The 9,550-nt window shown below is 44.2% G+C and overlaps 1 non-coding gene across 1 annotated transcript; it reads right to left on the reverse strand.

Moving 5' to 3' along the window:
• Window positions 1–231: 231 nt before the first annotated feature.
• On the reverse strand, window positions 232–338 carry LOC113627852 (U6 spliceosomal RNA). The gene has a single exon (XR_003435768.1). It is a non-coding gene; the product is annotated as a U6 spliceosomal RNA (small nuclear RNA).
• Between the last annotated feature and the right edge of the window lie 9,212 nt (window positions 339–9,550).

Here is a 9,550-nt window from a genome sequence, read left to right on the forward strand (position 1 = left end):
CTTCCCTTGTTGCGGAGCACGGACTCTAGGGGCGCGGGCCTCAGCAGCTGTGGTGCACAGGCCTAGCTGCTCCGCGGCATGTGGGATCCCCCTGGACCAGGGCTCGAACCCGTGTCCCCTGCATTGGCAGGTGGACTCCCAACCACTGCACCACCAGGGAAGTCCCTTTTATACAATTTTAAAGGTTACTTTCCATTTACAGTTATTACAAAATATTGGCTATATTCCCCTAAATATATGGAACACTTCGCGAATTTGCGTGTCATCTTTGTGCAGAGGCCACGCTAATCTTCTCTCTATCGTTTCAGTTTTCATATATGTGCTGCCAGAGTGAGCACGAGTCGTCCCTGAGTCTTGTCTTTGCCTCACACCCCAAGCTTCAAAACATGCTCCCGGGATGACCACCTCTCACTTCCTCCCCAGCCACTGTCACGCTTCTGCGGGACCCTGACTGCACAGCCCTCAGCGGCTCTCCTGACCCCTCCTGTCTGCCTCTCTCCACACAGCAGAGCTTAAGTCGAACCAGCCAGCCCTCTGGGGGCTGACAGTCACATTTAGGGTTAAACCCAGGGTCCTTACCTGGCTCCACGGCCCCTCAGCCAGCATCTGACCTCCTGGGCATTGTTCAGACTCTCAGGCTTGTGCCTGCCTGGGGCCCTGGCCCCTGCCTCTTTCTGCCTGGCATGCTTGCTCTCTGCTTAGGCTCTGCTCAGACATCAGCCCTTCAGAGAGACTGTCCCTTGCCACCCTGTTGGAAGCAGGACCATCTATCACTCTGCTCCCTGTTGTTCCTTACAGCACTTGTCATCACCCGACACTGGGGGAGGGTCGTCTGTTGCTGCTCCTCCCCACCAGAAGGTGTACTCCAGGAGGACAGGGGCTGAGTCCCCAGGGCCTAGAGAAGCTCCTGGCACACAGCAGGGACCCACACACGTGTCACGTAAACAGTTAAGTAAGAGAACGTTTAGACGTAAGTAACCATAAGCAAAAATACAATCAAAGCAGAATAGTGAAGAAGGCTGGCAGAGGAGCTGAGCTGCCAGACGGTGTCTGCAAACGACATTCAGTCACACACCCTGGAAAAGAAGCCACTGTTAGGATATCACCAGAAAAGCCCTGCCCGACATACAAACTTGGTTTCCTGGGACTTACGGTTAACCAGTGGGTTGTAAAGGAATGGCTTCCCAAGGTGAATTGTGGCTCAGATAGACAGAGGAGCACGTATGAAAGAGTCTACTTACCCCACAGGCAGGGGCCCAGGCAGGTGTTAGGACCCGCTCCAGGGAGAAGCCCAATGACAGACACACATATAGAGCAGGAACGGTGATGTGAATGTGCAAACAGACGCAAAACTGGGCTTTCTGGGTGGAGGGGCTGAACTGTGTCTCCCCCTATATTAACATGGTGAGGCCCTGACTCCTCAGCAGCTCAGAATGTGATGGGCTGTATTTGGAGACAGGACCTTGAAAGAGATGATTAGGTTAAAACTAAAAAAAAAATGTGGCCATTAGGGTGGGTCCTAATCCAGTCTGACCCGTGTTCTTTTAAGAAGAGGAAATGTGTTCATGCAAAGAGACAAAGAGATGTGTGTGCAGAGAGCCATCCACTTACCAGGGAGAGGCCTCAGAAGAAACCCACCCTGCTCAGCTTGACATAGAACTTCCAGCCTCCAGAGCTGTGAGAAAATAAACTTCTGTTGTTTAAACCACACAGTCTGTGGTACTTTGTTGTAACAGCCTGAGCTGATTAACACAAACACTCCCCGGACAGGTTCATTTGCTTGTGTGTAGACAAGAATTACTTTTGCATTGTTGTCAGTTATCAAAATAACTTCTGTCAATGAAAAACATTAATCAACAGTCAATCTAAGAAACATATGGAAAATTTTATTTGAACCAACCTGAGGATTATAACCTGGGAGACAGTCTTTCATAAAGCTCTGAGGACTGTTCTGTCTGTTAGAGGTCAAAGCACACTTATGTAAGATATTTTGAGAAAAAGGGTTATACGTCAAAGGACATATTGACAGTTTACACAATTCAGATCTGCATGTTCAAAGTGAGTAGTGGGTCATCATGACCCCTTACAGGATTAAGAAGGAAGCTTGTCTCCTAAGAAGTTAAGAATGTGGTGGGTCATTTCAACCTTAACAAGATTAAGAAGGAATGTTATCTACTAAGGAGGTCTGGTTAATGCAAATGCACAGTGCACACTACGGGGGAGGGAGGAAACCCAAACAGGCAGAGAAAATTTTTATATTTAAATTTTTCTTGTCTTGCCATAAAATACGAATTTTATTTCATCAATTTCCCCCTTTTGATCATTAATCTTTTGATAGAAAGCATTAGGTGGTCAAATATTTGGTCCCTCAATATCAGGGTGGCTGCTTACCTGCCCTGAGTCCATCATGTCCCTCAATGTTGGGTCTTAGTAAACCCAGTTCTTTCTTTCCCTTTAGGGGTTGCACTAGTAAGATATTTGGCGAGGACTAATGGTGAATTCCAATTTGTCCGATAGGACTTAATGGCAATTTTACCTTGCATGTGCATGTTCATTAATTTGTAGAGAACTATAGGTGTGAGCAATAGTTTCAAGTTGTTTAGATATCATCTTAATAGAAGTAGGTGATACACAGACCGAAAGGCAAGAAACTATCACTTTACTTTTTATAAATGTTTATTTATTTATTTATTTAGCCTGCTCTGGGTCTTAGTTGTGGCATGCAGACTTCTTAGTTGCAGCATGCAAATTCTCAGTTGCAGCATGCAAATTCTCAGTTGTGGCATGCATGTGGGATGTAGTTCCCCGACCAGGGATCAAACCCAGGCCCCTTGCATTGGGAGCCCTGAGTCTTAGCTACTGGACCACCAGGGAAGTCCCCCAAAACTATCACTTTCTATGTTATACAAACTGTAATCAAAATTGACAATAACAGTAACAATGTCATTAGTAAAGTTTTAAGCAAAGATCCTGCTAAACCATAGCATTTTCCTAGTATCTCCCCTAAATTGGGAAGAGGATTCTTCAGAGCTGAAGTTGGATTCTTCATATGTATCTTAAGATGAATTATGTTAGAAGACTCATCAGGTATAAAAACCCAATATTCAGTATGTGTCATAACACAAGTTCCCCCTTGGAGAGCAGTTAGAGAATATTTAGGGCTCTACGATTCTGCAGGACTGATTTCCTCATGATGAAGACTTCTGAATCAAGCAAGCTAATGGCTTGATTACTACCAGAGCTTGCTGAGTAACCTTTGTTAAAGCCTCTGTGGTTAATGTTATATTCTATTCCAAGTGAAGGGACAAATATTGCCACCAAGTGGTCATACCATTGGAAAATCGATCAAACCCGGGGTGCTCACATTACAGGCAGATTGGCAGGGACTGCCTCCAAAACTACCCACAGGTGACCTTGAGCCAAAGGGAGAAATACATTTGGTTCCTAAGCAAAAGTGTGAACAATTATCAGTTATTGGTATGCAAGCCTGGTCTTGTATACCATCTTGGGTCAGGCGTCTACGTCAGGTGTTTGTTGTCTCCTCATCCTGGTCTGGTAGTGCTGGTCTTAGTAAGTAGGGTGTCAGAAACAGCAGTTGCAGTCAATTCAAGAGAGGAGGACTGAGGTCCCTTCCAACCTGGCTGTAAAGAATCCTTTATCTGATGCCTTTTCCAGTATGCATAATCTCCTGATCGAAGTTCACGGGGCATCCGATCTTCATCCAAAGATAGATAATTGCGATAAGATTCAGAAACAAACTTAGAATGTCCTTTTACTATAATCCAGTTAAACTTTACGGTAATGTAACATAGCAACAAGGAGCCATCTGGGAAGTGATTCTTAGGTGGTAAATACAAAACAAAAGCAAAAACACCCTTAAAGACAGCAACACTAGAACTTAATGTTCACTGAAATGTAATCGTTTTCTCTCTAAAGTTACCCTCATTTCTACCAATGATATAGCCAAATTAAGACTAATTAATTTGCAAAATAAGTCTGGTTTCAATAAACTTGGCCTGATTATTTCCATAAGTGTAATTGATCATACGGGTTCTTACAATATGGCTGTGCTGGAACTTTTTATAAAGAATCTCAAATTGAACTTTTAAAAGACCTCTCTGGGCTTCCCTGGTGGCGCGGTGGTTGAGAGTCCGCCTGCCAATGCAGGGGACATGGGTTCGTGCCCCGGTCCGGGAAGATCCCACATGCCGCGGAGCGGCTGGGCCTATGAGCCATGGCCGCTGAGCCTGTGCGTCCGGAGCCTGTGCTCCGCAATGGGAGAGGCCACAGCAGTGAGAGGCCCGCGTATCGAAAAAAAAAATAAATAAAAATAAAAATAAAAGACCTCTCAAGGCCAGGAAAGCCATGCCAAGGTCTTGTTATCAGATTCTGCCTGTAATATCTACAGATTTGGGTGGATTCCTTTCTTCTAGAGGTCCCCCAAGTATCTTGAGATTCTTACACCTGTCAGGAGGTGGCCTTCCTTGTTCACCTGGAAAGGCTGCTGGGAACTTAAGAGTTTCCAGTTTCTGGAGGGATCAGGTAGAAAGAAAAGATAAGTGTTTCAGTTCTAATTACAAAGGTATAATTTACCAAATTTAAGCCATAAGTAGCTTAAGGGGAAGGGTTTCCTTATATCTGGAAAACACAGATTAAAAACCAGTAATATTCCAGACAAAAACTCCAAAAATTATAACCATACTCATCAGGTTGCTCAGTCTATGTGACTAATCCTTAATCTTCTTTTAACAGCTTTAATTTCTTACCCAGCTCAGCAGTATGACCTGAAAGTGATCAGAAACCTGTACTTGTCCAAAAGTCCTTTATATGAATCTTCTTGAAGATGGAGCATTTTTGCAAAAGCATCTGAGTAAAACAATAACTATCTATAAATGACAAAAGACTTTAAAAGGCATGGTTAAAGATCTGATTACAATGCAGTTGACAAACTTTGTTACTGTTGTGACATACAACATTTTAAGATGTTAACAAGAATTATAATTGATAACGTTTTATCAGGATATACCCGATTTTTAGGAGTTCCATATAATTTCTTTTTTAAAAAATAAATTTATTAATTATTTATTTATGTTTTGGCTGTGTTGGGTCTTCGTTGCTGCATGTGGGCTTTCTTTAGTTGCGGCGAGCGGGGGCTGCTCTTCATTGTGGTGTGCGGGCTTCTCACTGGGTTGGCTTGTCTTTGTATAGGAGCACAGGGTCTAGGTGTGTGGGCTTCAGTAGTTGTGGCACGTGGGCTCAGTAGCTGTGGCTTGCAGGCTCTAGAGCACAGGCTCAGTAGTTGTGGCACACGGGATTAGTTGCTCCGCGGCATGTGGGATCTTCCTGGACCAGGGCTCGAACCTGTGTCCCCTGCATTGGCAGGCAGATTCTTAACCCCTGCACCACCAGGGACGTTCCTGTATAATTTCTAGACTATCTATTTTAATAAAATTTACCCATACAATATAACCTAAGAAGGTTTATCACTCATTTGATGATGCTTCCCTTGTAATTTAACAACCAAATAAGCCTAATTAGTTTAATATGCTTCTTTGATAAGAAGAGCAAACAATTCTCTTGAGGTGTTCTGGGGGCCTTCGGGAAACCTCAAAGTTAGTCAGAGGTCAGACAAACTTCAATTAGAATTTGATCTTTGTCAAAAATATCAAAAAGGCTTTAAAAACCCTTTGTCAAATAGGATCATAGGTCTCTGTGAAACAACACTTATTGACTTAACCAAGTGACAATAAAAGATTTCAAAGGCACATACATAAAGTTACAATAGATTAATTAAAAGGTAAAGGAACCTTACAGTCTGTTATCAAAAGCAGATTGATATTCTAAGAAAACTTTGTTCTCTTAACAAAGAGAAAATCATACTCCATTTTTGCGCCAGCCTTTTTTTTTCTTTTTCTCGCACAGCTTGCGGGGTCTTAGTTCCCCAACCGGGGATTGAACCCGCGGCCCCAGCAGTGAGAGTGCCGAGTCCTAACCACTGAACTGCCAGGGAATTCCCACCAGCTTTTTTTTTTTTTTTTTTTTTTTTTTTGCGGTACGCGGGCCTCTCACTGTTGTGGCCTCTCCCGTTGCGGACCACAGGCTCTGGACGCACAGGCTCAGGGGCCATGGCTCACGGGCCCAGCCGCTCCGCAGCATGTGGGATCTTCCCGGACCGGAGCACGAACCCGTGTCCCCTGCATCGGCAGGCGGACTCTCAGCCACTGTGCCACCAGGGAAGCCCCCACCAGGTTATTTTTAATAACAAAATTCATTTACTCAAATTCAATCTAAATCTTAGTCCTGACCACCATAGAATTCCTTTATTTTTTTTATTTTAAAAAATTAATTATTTGGCTGCATCTGGTCTTAGTTGCGGCACACAGGATCTTTGTTGTGGCATGCAGGATCTTTTGTTGCGGTGCGCGGGTTCTTTGCTGCAGTGTGTGGGCTCCTCTCTAGTCGTGGTGCGGGGGCTCCAGAGCGCACGGGCTTAGTTGCTCTGCGGCATGTGGGATCTTATTTCCCTGACCAGGGATCGAACCTGCGTCCCCTGCATTGGAAGGTGGATTCTTAACCACTGGACCACCAAGGAAGTCCCTAGAATTCCCTTCTAAAGATCTTCCCCCGCCCCCGCAAACCTTCTACAACTTTCTATATCCATATTAATTTGTGCTTTATTTTCTATACTATTTAGAAATAGCCAGCTTTAGGACAAAATTACTTTCTTTTCCCTTTACAAAAACACATTTCCATTTCTTTTACCTTCCTTTTCCTTGCATACAGTAGTGTTTTCCTTATTAATTTTTAATTATATATTTTAATTACAATTTTTAACCTTAGTTTTAAAACCTTAAAAAACCTTAGTGAAAACCAAGAAGAAGTTAATTATGAACTATTTATCATACCAGCATTTCCTGATTGGCAAATTTAAGAACATAGTCTAGAAACTAATTTCTTTCCTCAGTGGGATACAAGACCTGTCCAATGAGAAAAACACCTTTAGTTTTTCTCTAATAAGAAGACTAAAGTAAGGGCTTCCCTGGTGGCGCAAGTGTAAAGAATCCACCTGCCAATGCAGGGGACACGGGTTCGCTCCCTGGTCTGGAAAGATCCCACATGCCACGGAGCAGGGGACACGGGTTTGCGCCCTGGTCTGGAAAGATCCCACATGCCACGGAGCAACTAAGCCCGTGCGCCACACTACTGAGCCTGTGCTCTAGAGCCCACGAGCCACAACTACTGAGCCTGTGTGCCACAACTACTTAAGCCCGTGCGCCTAGAGCCCGTGCTCCGCAACAAGAGAAGCCACTGCAATGAGACGCCCACCCACCGCAATGAAGAGTAGCCCCTGCTTGCCACAACTAGAGAAAGCCCGCGTGCAGCAATGAAGACTTAATGCAGCCAAAAATAAAATAAATAAATTAAAAAAAAAAGACAAAAGTAGGTAAACTTAGACTCGTTTAGCAATGAATGTTTCAGTATCTTATTTGGAAATGATATGGATATTCAATGAATTCCCATCATTTAACTTAATTTAGCAGTTTCAAGTTACCAAAAACCTGGAGAAACTATTTTTAAGTAGACAGTCCTAAAACATACTTTTTCCTAAAGAATTCACCTAGAAACTCTTATTTACATTTAATTTACTTAAAAGTTTCATCATATCATGTTATTTTTCTTGCTGACAAATTTTGCAACAGGAATAAGATTTTTGTTTTTAAAATAACTAAATTTTAAAAAAAAATTTATTTATTTTTGGCTGCGTTGGGTCTTTGTTTATAGAACTGCTTAATTCCCTTTAAGCCAGTTAAATAGAGCTCTTTTACTAGTTAAATTTGGCGACACCACACATCTACAACACACACATATATATAGACACAACACACAGACACAGAGACCCCATAGTTCCCATTCCAAAATTTCAACCATGAGTCAGGTACAAGAGTACAAAATCCATCAGTTACATACAACACAGGGAATATAGCCAATATTTTATAATAACTGTCAATGGAAAAGCAATCGGTCGATCTAAGAAAGAAACGGAAAATTTTATTTGAGCCAAATTTGAGGACTCTAACCTGGGAAGAGCATCTCAGAAAGCTCTGAGAACTGTTCTGCCCATTAGAAGTCAAGGCACAGTTCTATAATTTGTTGAGACAGAAGGCTGTACGTCAGATGACGTATTACTGACAGTTTACATAATCCAGATCTAAGCGTCATCCTGGTGAGTCATGTGACCCCTTACAAGATCAAGAAGGAATGTGACCATTGGAGGAGTTGTCTTGTCGACGCTAGGAGAAAGTTCCTCTTCACGGTTGAGCAGGTATTCCTGCTGATGGGGGAGGGGGAGGTCTGGTCGACGCCTAACGCAGACACACAATGCACAGTGCGGGAAGCGAGGAGGCCAAAGGGCAGAGAAGCGTTTTTATGTTCACATTTTTCTTGTCTCGCCATAAAATCTGAATTTTGTTTCACGTAACTATAAATAGAGCATAACTTTTAAAAACTGTGAATCGCTATATTGTACACCTATAACATATAATGTCTACATCAACTATACTGCAGTGAAAAAAATAATAATAAAAGGTAAAGTTACCCCCGCAAAAAATCTCATCAGTTACAAAAGGGGTTGGCTTCAAATTGGGTTTCTGGCGGATGGAACAGATCAAGGTCACCTGTTTGGATGGCTAAACCCTTTTTACTAATATACAGGGAGAAGACATTTGTATCTGTCCTTGACAAGTCAAGTTCCAAATTACCTATCCCTCCCCTCCCTTTTGTTTTTTCTTAGGTTAAGAGTTACCGTCCTGAAATTTGCATTTTTAAAAGACGGCCGGGATTAAAGTTCCCAGAGAGGACCAGGTAGAACATTGACATCTGAAAGGCATAGGAGAAAAGCCAGTTCCTCCTAGGAAGATTTTGTTCCCTTGAGGCCAGAATTACTTTTACTCTTGTCTTGCCAGAAGATAGGAATTTTATTTCATCACTTCCATGGAATCAAAACCAAGTACGGGAAGGGCTCTCTCTGGAGAGGAATCAGTTTTCTGGCAAACCACGTCGTGGTCCCTGTCGTCCCCCGAGCCCGCCACCACCGCCAGTCAGGGTACAGGGCCTTGGTGTGCCGGCACCCAGGGAGGGAAACACGGACTCAATGCATCTGAGATGAAGCCTGCGGCTTGTTCCTCCCGCTACCCTGCATCCGCCTTCCCTTCCCTCCGTAGGCTCTCCTGGGACTGAAGGTGGTGGGCTCTATCTAGCCCTGGAGGGGTCCCCTCGGGCCCTTCTGGACGGTGTGAGTGGGCCGGCTGGGGTCTCTGCCTGCCCCCGCCATCCCAGGCACTGGACACCGAGGGCATGGTCAACAGTGCTGGATCTGCTGGAGCGCCAGGGCCTGGGGGGACTGCCTGGGAGGGGAGGGCGACCCCGCTCCGCATTGGGGGTCCTCTGGCACCACTGTCCGTGAGGCACCTGGCCTTTGAGCCACAAGTCACAGCTACTCAAAACGCCCCGGCCCGCTGCACTGAAGTCGGATCGCCTGGGATCGCTCGGG

The sequence above is a fragment of the Aethalodelphis obliquidens genome, unplaced genomic scaffold (genome assembly GCF_003676395.1).
Source record: "Aethalodelphis obliquidens isolate GAN/ISIS:26980383/991018 unplaced genomic scaffold, ASM367639v1 scaffold21, whole genome shotgun sequence".
Taxonomy (NCBI): Eukaryota; Metazoa; Chordata; class Mammalia; order Artiodactyla; family Delphinidae; genus Aethalodelphis; species Aethalodelphis obliquidens.